Genomic DNA, 10,481 nt, shown 5'->3' on the forward strand with positions numbered 1-10,481 from the left:
TCAAGCTTATTTAAAGGCTCTGTCATTGAACTAAATTGTAAAACAGGAAAAGGTGGGGAAACTGAAATCTGGTCCCTGCTCTTTTACACACAAACACTCACACGCACACACGTTCACACTCACACACACACACACACACACACCTATAATCTATAATCTGGCATTAAGGTAGTAGAAGAAAGCATGAATTGGAACAGAATAGAACTTGGAATGGCAAAATGCTGGCAAACTAGTAAAAAGAATAATTAATTCATGTATGTACCTAGAGTTTGGTTTGTTTGCATTATCATTAAAACAACAGAATGATGACTATAACTTCTGGAATTACATAGGTCAAATCATGTCCCTAGAAATATGTAATTAATCAATGCCACTTTGTGTATGTATAGCAATTTATGGTTAACTAAAAAACTAACATTTGTTATTATATTTCTCTCAACAACCTAATATGGTAGACAGGATGGATAATTAAAATCCCCTATTATAGAGAGGCTAACAAAGTCAAACTATTTATTTTACACAACATCTTTAATGCTAAGGATACAAAGATTCTCCCTGTCCTGAGAGTCTGATGGGGAAGAGAAACACATGAGTGCAAATCTAATGACAATTCACCGTGATATATGTTCCAAAAGAGGTCAAATAACAAGATGTGTGTGTCATATAATGGCTCAGAAACTTTACAACCTAAAAACCAAAAATTAAAAAGATACTTGAAGATACATTCCAATTAAAAATACATGTAAATCAAAAAAGAGAAATGTGTGATATCTAAAAAACAGTGGACCCAAGTTAAAAGAGCGGCAAAAGCCTATTCCAGGACATAAAAGATATAATAGCTATGCCACAAGTATAGAAAACAGCATGTCCAAAAGGAAATCAGAGGATAGAAGGTTCCAGAAGGGTCACCTCCAAGAGCAAAAAACTGGAGAAGAACACAATAGAATATATGATATAATAGAGCATTTGTGGAAAAAGCAAGAATCTGTGGGGGGCAGAAAGGGCAAGAGAAAAAAAGCAATTATGAATTTTAAAAAACCACAAACAAACAAACAAAAAGCCAAGTCAAAGAAAGGAACATATTTATTACATAATATTCAACCAAATAGTGAAAAATATTTATGTAATCATAATAGCATAACTAATTGTTGAGTTAAAAATGATGCAATGGGTGGGTGGAGTAAAAGAAATAGAAATAGTATAAAGGAAATCTCCACTAATTATAATACATTATAATACATATATTATAATATTATATATTTTAATATAATACAATAGAAATTTAATAGCTTTCATATAAACTGATAAATCCGGGAATTTGAGTATAGACATATTTATTTCAAACTATGGGAATAATTACCAGAAAAAAATGGTCAAAAGAAATTTAAAAGTTGTGAATCTGAAATAGGGAGAAATGGTGCAGAAGATTTTAAAAAATTTTTATAAGATTTTAAATAATTAATTTTAGCCATTTGCATGCATTATATTTGCAAAAAAGTATTTTTAAATGGGGATGCTAATATTTATTTCATAAGCCTGTGAGAAATAAGTCAGATAAAATATGGAAAGCACAAAGAAAAGAGACAATCAGTGAGCTCTCAATAAATAGAAGCTATTATCATGACTACAGACCAAAATACATTTAAACTCTTTAAAATGACAATAAATTCTGGGATAGGAATCATACAGATCTATAGCCAACCCAGTATTTTAAATAACTATTACATTTTAAATTTATTTTTAAAAATTAATGAGAAACAAAAATATTCATTTTTAAACTTCCTTTTAAAAATGTTTTCTCTTCCCTCAATTACTGAATATTTCTTAATATTATTTGAATACCATGCTTGAAACACAAGAACAGAATAATAACCCATTTCCAGTTGAAAACAAGAGGGCAAAATGAGAGTCCCCTAAAACATTAATTTTGATTAACTATGATCTAGGATAGTAGAGATTAAAGACTAAGCTATCTTTCAATGTAGATGATACAGGGAAGGCTGAATTCTCTTCCTACTTTCTCCAACGAAAATTATATTTTTAAAATATATCATATGAAGAGGTAATTAAAGAATATGCAACCAAAAATTCAGGGATAAAAGCATCACAGAGGTATCAGGCAATTAATTAGTAAAACTGTATGTCATTTTCTTGAGGAAAGAGGGAATCACAGCACTTCCCACAAATACATTATCAGCATTGGCTTCTATCCATTTGTTGAAGCTAAAAATCTAGGCACACACATCCATTCTCCTCATCTCCCCTGCATTGAATGGATGACCCACATGGAGAAGAACTCTGTTATTCTTTTTCATCACTGCCTCTAACAGTACCTGGCACATCAGTGACACTCAGTAGATGTTGCCTTAATTAAATTCTATTCTTCTACCTCCAACACCTCTTCTATTTGTCCCCTCAGTTTTATCCCCACTGATAATGCTTTCCTCATCTCACACCTAGTCTACTGTAATATCCACTTAAGTAGTCTCTCAACTGCTGGTCACATCCCCGTCTAAACTAAGCTGCAAGTTCCAGAATTTGCTTTCACATTGCAAAGTAGGAAGAATGCTTTCTTGATTGGTTTATAGAGTACATTGCATAGTATCCATTAAAGCCACACAGGAGAGAGGGAACTGCAGTAACTTGGTAGACTGGAGTCTGGAGGATTGGTTTAAAACCCAATCTGGCCATAGTAACTTCTAAATAGTCAAGCAACAAAAGAATAGACACATCTGCATAATCACTCAAAATGGGACCAGTAAAAGACAGCCAAGGAACATGGAGTACAGGGTATTTTATTTGCTTGTACCAGCAACTCCACTGAAAATAGGCCATTGGATTCTGTTGGTAATTTTAAGTTGTGCTTATAAATGTAGCCCTTTTTTCTAGCCCTAAATTCCTCTATACTAATGTTTATTACCCTAATTCCATATTTTTTTTCTTAGCTCTGATTTTGATGATGAGGTATCAGAAAAATAAAGACATCAATTCTCAAAAGCAAAACTAATAAAATTTTAAACATCTAACTCAGGTCAAAATTTTTCTCCAATTATTTAATCTTCTAATTCATCCATGATACACCAAAAAGAATTCTGGATAGCAAGACAAAATTTGAGTTCTAGTTCTGGATGTGCCTTGTTTGCCTACCTAGTATAATGTAAGCATATACAATGTTAAATAACAATACAGGATAATAAATCCAAAATAAATGGCATACCCAAAAGAGGAGCAGGTGAAAGGAAATGGATAGAAATGAGCAATTTATGTTCAAGTGATATGAATAAAATCATAAATAGGCAACTGTAGCAGCCTGATTGTGGTTTCTAAACACCATTTCCCAATAAAAGCAGTCAAGGCTCTTTGGGAAAATAGCAGACTCCAGATCTGGGGGACATGCGACAGAGAAATCTTGTCATTCTAAAAACAAGAAATCTCTCAAAAGCTATTAGGATTAGATCAAAGAGACCCAAGAGACAACTTGAAGGAGCTCCCTTTAACTACAGATAAAATCATTTGATCATTAAAAATAATAAGTAATAATTTTAATTATTGAAATATATCAATTTGTTAAATCTATGAGTTCAAAATGATAAATATAAACACATGCGGTCAACTTTGAAGGTTGCTAGGGCACAAATAAAGAGAATAAAGCATTTACCCTACTTTTCCTACATAGATAATATTTCAAGATAATAAAGCAGTTGATGGGGCACCAATAAATAAATGCCAGAATAATAATAGAATTCAAAAATCATATTAAATAACCACTAATGAAACCCCGTAATGGATCTAGGCAAGGATCACTACTGGCTGTTGATATGAGGGTACTTCAAAAAGTTCATGGAAAAATTCATATTATTTTTCAATTCTATAAGTATCTGGTATTATTAGGTGAAAGCTTAGAGAGAAAATTACAATAGATGCATTAGGCTGGACTTTATCTGAATCCACTCATCTACCTTACCAGCATTAAAGTAGAATAAAACATATATTCCTCCCCACATGACATCACGGGAGCACATCACCATCTGTGAATTATTTTTGCCAATAAAAAGTAAAACCTGACTCTACTCAACTTCTATAGCTACTCAATTATAACAAATTCAGGAATTTAACTACCATTATTCAGTAAATAAATGACATTAAAAAAAGAAGTAAGGGATCTTAGACAAATCAATTACATGCAATTTTGGACTTTGTTGAGATTCTGATTCAAGCCACCAACTGTAAATAGACATTTGTGAGACAATCAAAGAAAACTAAACATGAACTGGATTTTAGATGATATTCACAATTTCAAAAATTTTTTGTGTGATAGTAGCATGGTGTTGTATTTTGCTTTAGGTTCTTTAGTATTCAAAGGAAACAAAGATATAAAAATAATAAAAGAACAGGTCACATAGTGGGAAAAAAATATTCGTAACATATAATCAGCAAAGAATTTATATCCAGAATACAAAATTTTATTTATTTTGAATTTTTTTCTAAAATGAATAGCAAACTCAGTTTGCTTTGTCTTTTTCTTACTTCAAACCTTCTTTAATAGCTGGAGTTACTTTAAAAAGTCAGAAACAAAATTCTTAGATTCAGCTGATAGCAGTAGTATTCTCACAGAGCATGCGTCATGATATTAATGCAGACAAAGCCTTGGCAGGGAAGCAAGCACTGCATTGAATTATTTACCTCAATTTTTTTAAAAAACCTCAGCTGATTTGTAACATTCCTCAAGTAACGAACCAAATTAAGAGGGAAAAAAGATGCCACTTGATTGTGTGATACAAATGATTAAATTAGTGCGATTGTCACCATTTTTTTAATAAATGCTATTTCACTGGGTCATTCTCTAAAAATTCAAACTAGTTTTTTCAGTAAGGTTCTCTTTCTCCCAGTCTCTAGTTTCAAGTTGAACTAATTTAAGCCTGTCTAACTAGTAAAATACCTCAATTTGTACCACTTTTACAAAACCCATTGAATGTTTGTGCTTATGTCATAATTCTAAGTATGATGTTATGTGACTATTTTTTCTGATTTTTCTAACGAAGTTTGGTGAGTTTCAAAGATTTTGAAATTGTCAGGTGGGAACTGAAGAAAAAGATAGATAGCATCAACTCAAATTTCATGGAACGTTTAAAAGACATGGTCTAACCTGAATCTGCCACTCCTAAATAATTCTTGATTCCAAGAGGGCAAGTAAAGTTAATGCTAAGTATTTTATTAACATTTCTTATATTCAAACGGTACTTATGGTACACTAGACAGTTTCTTAGTGCTTTGTTATTTTGGGGCCTCATGTAATTGTTTTCTACTGTGTATTTATGTTCATTTTGAAAGGTTTGGATCATTATTTTTCTATTTGGAATTGTCATGGCTCTATGATTGCTGTTGTGAGATAACCAGTGATGTTATATAGTAGTTAACATTAATTGCTAATCAGGAATGGAGCCCCCCAAATAATAATATACCTATCATGAATACGAACCACTTACTAAATGATTTTATAGCATAGGTTTGCTACAAATTCAATACCTGTTCTTTCCTTGAGGTATTCTAGGTTTATAGGAGAAATTCTAGTGCTAGACTAATGACATATTGATAAAGACTTAGCATGTAAGTAGAAGAATGATTATATGATTACAATTCTCCTTCTAAACTTAAGGAAACAACTATTCGCAGAAAATAAAAATGCACATCACTTACAAAGGACCCAAGAAAAGACAGACATAGGGAAAAACTAAAATTTTGAGTCAGTGAAGAAACAAAATATCACCAAGGAAAAGGCACAGAAAAATAGGCAATACAGATATGGAGCATCATTACCATGTAATTTAGTAGAGCACTTAAAACTCTCAGTGACCTCTAAGAATATTTTGTACAAGATGTGAAACGCATGGTTTCCAGAATAATATATTTCTATAACAGTATATTGAACATGAGAAAATGAATAATAAACACTCAAAAATTGTTACAACTATCTTTATTTGTTAATATCCACCTATATGCTACAAATCACGGACTGAAAGCATCATTCGGCTTAAAGAATATTAGACTGAATGTTGGAAGACTGGGTTTAGCTTAATTTGCTACAATAAAAAAATTTTTTTTAATTTAGCTAGGACTGTTCTCTTGAACTTGGTTTTCTTTTCTACAAAAAGTGAAGGGCTGACCATTCTGATATTCTGTAAATCTATGGGAAACAGTAAAATCAATTTACATGTATTTGTTTTGTTGTTGTTGTTTTAAACAAAAGAATTTTCTATGCCATGTCATAGCCCCTTTTTTTCCACAAACAACAAAATAAACTGTAGACATTTAAGAAACATGTCTGTGAGCCAAGATATTTTATTCCAGTGGATAAAATTCCGGTACATAGTGTTGATTAGACCTATGGTATAGAGCTCATCGTGTAGTGATGGTTCCATTCACATTGTCCCTGATTACCTTCATCCATGTAACCTCTCTCTGTCTGAACTTCTCACAGCCCATAACATATGCTAGTTCACTAACTCTTTTGTGTGTGGATACTTGGCTCTCCAGCTAGTAACTGTGCTTGACAATGCTGGACTGGTGTTCAAATCCTGACTCACCAATCACTCTTAGGAGCAACTTTTCTAACCTTGCTTAGCCACAGTTTCTTCTTGTAAAAAATAAGTGTAGTACAAAAGCCCTTCCAGGACTCTTGTGAAGATTTAATGGAATAGTAAAACTCTAGCTTATGGGAGGTTAAAAAGTAAGTAACAGGCACTTACATTTCATTTTTACCTGCCCTGGATCCCTACTTTACCGGAAAGTATCTTATATATGTCTTTTGAATTCCACAGATCTGTTAACATTATTATACCCCCAAAAGTCATACTGGTTGCAACATTTATTCCATAAACACTTATTGAGAACTTTCTTGTGTCAGGCTTTGGGTAGGCATGGGATAAAATAAAAATGAAGAAGAATGGCACAGTTTTTGCTGAAGATTTCTAAATCAGCTAAACATCAAATCATACAGATATTAGAACTATGAAGTAATGTTAATGTAGCTTAGAATAATTGTGACTGGAGGGTGACTAAAGTATTTAAAAATACAAAACAAAAATGACAAAAACACGTAGTAGTACCATATAGGACAGATTTGAGGCTGTGGCCACTGTTTATCTTCCTAAATGAAAATGTCTCTTGGAGATAAACTTTAATGAGCCAAATGTGAATATTTGTCTAATTGGAAACCTGTAGTTATTTTTCTTGGAGCAGAAATCACAGGAAAAACATTGCAGAGTTTTAAGTTCCATGATAAAGGAGAAAAAATAAAATGGGTTTTCAGAGATGGATGAAATCATGTTTCCATAGAAATCCTGAACTGGTTTGTTGCAGTCCAACTTTAGTTGGCAATCTGGGCTAATTTCAACTACAAAAATAAATTTGGCAACTTAAAAAATTTACCCATCCTATCATGACTGTAATTTTTAAATGATAGCTAAATACATGGAAAGCATCTCACTGGATTAAAGACATATTTTTTAAATCTCTTTAATCATTACCAACTTCACCTGGCAAAGATATCATTTAAATTGGAAACAAATCCAATGAACTAAATTGTGCCAGAATAAACAGAATCTAGAATATGGTTATCCTCTGATTCCAATGTTGGAGCAAGAACAGGGACAAGGACTTCCTCTATTACAGACTAGCAGAGTCTGTGGGTTTAATAGCTTTTACTGAATCATGATAACCAAAATAGATTCAACATCCTATCCCAAATGGTCAAGGCTACACTTTTTTTTATTTAGAATTTTTACTCCCCAAAGTAGAGATCTGTTTGATCATGGCCTATGGTTGTTAGGCAAAACAAAAATAAGACACCAAATGTTTATATTTTATATTCATAATTTAAAAAATATTTTTGTCTTATGTTTTTACATTTATTAAAGGTTTTTATCCTTATTTAAATGCAGCACCTCGTTGTTATCCAGGGACTGGCTCCAGCCTTTGAATTTGCTTCATATGAACTTCTTTTGTATGTCTCAATGCTTTTAGACATGGAAAGTAAGAAGAGCCAAAGGGCCAGCAAATAAACTCTGAGTTAAAACTGTCTAGTCACACAACCTTGATCGACTCTTCATATCTGGTCATTATCCCCTAAGCACATTCATAAATGCTTAACCTCCTCTGCCTTAAACCAGGCAATTCCAAAACAGAAACTTCAGATTAGTTTTTAAAGTACTGTTCTTCCCTAGACTCTTTAATTTGCACGTTCCTTTCTTTCCTTCCGTTCATGGCCAAGCTTTGTGAAATAGAGCTCTTCCTTAGATTCCCTCCATTTCCTCACCTCTTGCTAAATCTTCATCCCATGGAATCAATTTCTCTGAGAGTTTTGGTGGCTCCTCTCTTTCCTCTTATGGTCTCACTTATCCCAGATATCAGGTTTTCAAAGAATGGAAATAAACCACCTTATATTCTACCTGTATTCTCTTTGGACCTACTCTCCTACTCCCAAACCACACCCTCTGCCTGCAGAAGTATCCAACATCTTCACCTGGCAGTACAACTACCTACAGATCAAGATGAAAAAATGTTTGGAGATCTGTCTAAATCTAGGCACTTTTGTATTTTCCTGTGCACACTGCTAGAAACTATGGCATAGTCGAAAGAATACAGGCTTTCAGTTAAAACAGGTTTAAATTCTCAATCTACCATTCACCGTTTAACTTAAAACAAGATTCTTAACTCCCTCTAATATTTAACTCTCCTCTCTAAAAACAAGGAAAAATCTACCCTATCTGCCTTGAAGAGTTGTCAATGCTAAATGAAATGGCATAAAAGCACTTCACACAGTGTCTAACCCATTATAAGAACTAAATAAATATTCTTCTTCCCTTTCCCTTAAATTTTTTAACACCAGGATTTGCAAAAATCTGAGTGGAAAAACAAGTGAGTGCCAACTTTGAGAGAAATCCCTCTTTCCTGAATACTCATAGTGCATTACCTGCAAATTTTAAGCAATCATCTATCACCATTCTGTAAGGTAATATACACTCATGTGTATATGTGTATTTACCAATTGTCTGACTAGTTTTCTGTGAGTTCCTTGAGGGCAGGATTTAAAACCAATAACTCTCTAAGCCACACAATGCCTTCCTTACATGTTGCAGAAAATCAGTTGAATGTTTTAATGCTCACCCATCACTGGTAAGGTATTTAGTTTCATTTTTTTCACAGTGGTGAAAGATTTATGCTAATACATCTTCACTTTCTGAGATGACTTCTCTTGGGGACAGACATTGGTGGAATGATTGGCTTGGACAAAGTGTATAGAATGTGGTTATGGAATGCTGTATAGTCTACTGGGACCTGAGACCTATTGCCGCACTCGTGGCCATGTTCCAACCAAACAACTAAGCCAATCCAGATACTATCCAACTCCACATAAAAGACCAACATTTTTATTTGGAGAGAAGATTTTAATTTTAGGAAATTCATATTTTAGCTTTGAAATTGTGAACCAAGTAGAGCCAAAAGGTGATACAACCAAATATACAAACAGCAAAAAGATAGCTTTCCTTGGGCTCACACACACATAACTTTCGTATTTGGCCAAGGAAGTATTTTAAAGTCCAACTCATAGTAGGATAACTTAAAGAGATTCTGAGAATCCTGTTCTTTCTCCTTTTACTCTGTACTCTGTTCTCCAAATAATTCCCAATGGAATCATTAACAGAGATTCTTGATTATGGCCAACATCATACAGATGTGAGACTCACTAGTTGTATACAGCCAAGGCTAAGTCAGCATTATTCATAGCCTGAGACCAAGAGAAGATTCCATTTCAATTCCTTCCTCTAAACACCTGTAGAAACTTGAAGCTATATTTTCTTGGCACGTGTTTTTTTTTTTTTACCCAGGCCAAACTTTTCAACACATGAGAGCTAAGCTGGATTTTTCCACACCTGCTTGAATTTTTAAACAAAAATTGTATGACATGCTCTGCCTCAAATTTTTTTTTTTTATTTTTAAAATAGCAGGATAACTACAGAATCATTTCTTTCTGAAAATTAAGAACATGAGAAAATAAATATGTATGTTAGAAGATGAGTCCTGATTACATATTCAAAAACAAATTACAAGTATTTCCTGAATTAAGCAAACATACCATATTCAGTGATATACATATTCTTCAAATGTATAATTTCTTGTAAAAACATGGCCAATCATAATTTTTAAGAATATTTTAAGGTATAGAGTTTGGGTAATAATTATAAAATATATTAAGTTTCAAAATAAGAAATGGTGTTGGAGAATACTACTCTCAAATGTAATGGAAGTATAGTGTTAGCTTTTTAATTAAAATGAAATTCCTATATATAGACACTATACGAGTTGCACTGAATGGTATCCTCTGCCTAGACAATTGGACCAGTGAATGAGAAGGACTCCACTTGGTGGGGTCCCACAGCTGGGTCACTTGAAGCCAAACCACCAAGGCTTTATCTCAGACA

Source organism: Cynocephalus volans, chromosome 5 (genome assembly GCF_027409185.1).
Source record: "Cynocephalus volans isolate mCynVol1 chromosome 5, mCynVol1.pri, whole genome shotgun sequence".
Taxonomy (NCBI): Eukaryota; Metazoa; Chordata; class Mammalia; order Dermoptera; family Cynocephalidae; genus Cynocephalus; species Cynocephalus volans.